The sequence below is a fragment of the Schistocerca gregaria genome, chromosome 1, assembly GCF_023897955.1.
Source record: "Schistocerca gregaria isolate iqSchGreg1 chromosome 1, iqSchGreg1.2, whole genome shotgun sequence".
NCBI classification, from domain to species: Eukaryota; Metazoa; Arthropoda; class Insecta; order Orthoptera; family Acrididae; genus Schistocerca; species Schistocerca gregaria.
Window position 1 is genome coordinate 1,030,366,269 of NC_064920.1, and position 1,475 is coordinate 1,030,367,743.

Sequence of the window (1,475 nt, forward strand, 5' to 3'; positions counted from 1 at the left end):
GATACTGGCTTGATATCCACACAGCTGTGTCTCTGTTCTCGTAAGATCTCTGTAATTCTCCTGTAGGTTGCATTTACCTTTCTCCAGTCACGAAAACTGACATCGGCCGGGAGAGTGCTGTGTGCCTCTCTGTGCCTGCATCCGTCTCCACAAATTGGCAGAGAATGACACGGTGACTAGTTGGTACCATTGGGCATTTGGAGGCCTGTTTGGATGGAGTTTAGTTCTCTTTAGCATCTGTCTTGCCCACATTCATATATGCCTCCTGTTTTGCATATTCTGTTGATCTCATGAGGGGAGACCATGACGTTGGGATCACGGTTTTACTTCAAACTTTATACACTTTTAATAAGCCATTAAACCAACATAATGTGCAATTCTGGCAAGTCTGAGAAATTGCTAGAGAAGTTTTATGCGTGTATTATGTAACTGATTTATCTGTGCATAGGTGCTGGATGTTAGAGTACACAGTGGTCAATGGTTTGCGTTCGAGGTTCGTAAGACAAACATGTATGAAGTGACTGTTTGACTCCTAGTCAGCTTTTTATTTTGTAGTGCAAGTGTAAATTCTGTGATAATCAGAAAATTTGCTCCTACACTTTTCATTCTTGCTACATCAGCAACATCTTACTGCTACACAAGTTAACTGCCAAATGGCGTCTGCATCTCTGCCTACTGCTCAAAGCATCGAGGTGCAAAGTAGTTCTGGGTACTTTATCAGATTGCGTGTATAAGGGATTTCACAAATCATGACAAGCATACTTTCTCAGGAAAACTCTTTGCATTTCTTCATTTACTTGTTGATAGTTGTGTGTATGTTTATATTAGTATATATATTAGTATAGTATATATTAGTATAGTATATATTAGTATATATATAGTTAAGCCTCACTGGCCACTTGACCGTCTTCTTCTTCTGTGCAGATGCACAAACAGTGCTCGAACTCTTACGGGAATCGGCAGTGCGCCGCGAATAATGAGTACAATGGGAGGGGGCACTACGAATGTAGTGCGGGACAATAGGTTGGGAGTGTGGGTTTTACAGGAGGCGTGCCAGAGATAAATCCCTGCAGTTGCACTATCCTCTGTGTCCTTGGTGGCTCAGATGGATAGAGCGCCTGCCATGTAAGCAGGAGATCCCGGGTTCGAGTCCCGGTTGGGGCGTACATTTTCATCTGTCCCCATTGATGTGTGTCAATGCCTGTAGGCAGCTAAGGGTTTTCATTTCATTGTAATTTATTCTAACAAATTGCATGGTCACTGATGGTATCTGTTCTTTCGGACATATCCAAAAGAACAGATACCATCTTAGTATATATACAGGGTGGTCCATTGATCATGACCAGGCCAGATATCTCACGAAATAAGCATCAAACTAAAAAACTACTAAGAACAAAACTTGACTAACTTGAAGGGGAAAACCAGATGGTGCTATGGTTTGCCCGCTAGATGGCGCTGCCATAGGTCAAATGGAT

At 42.2% G+C, this 1,475-nt stretch overlaps 1 non-coding gene across 1 annotated transcript; it reads left to right on the forward strand.

The window, feature by feature from the left end:
* Positions 1-1,090: 1,090 nt before the first annotated feature.
* Trnat-ugu (transfer RNA threonine (anticodon UGU)) lies at positions 1,091-1,164 on the forward strand. Its single transcript has one exon. It is a non-coding gene; the product is annotated as a tRNA-Thr (tRNA).
* The last annotated feature ends 311 nt before the right edge of the window (positions 1,165-1,475 follow it).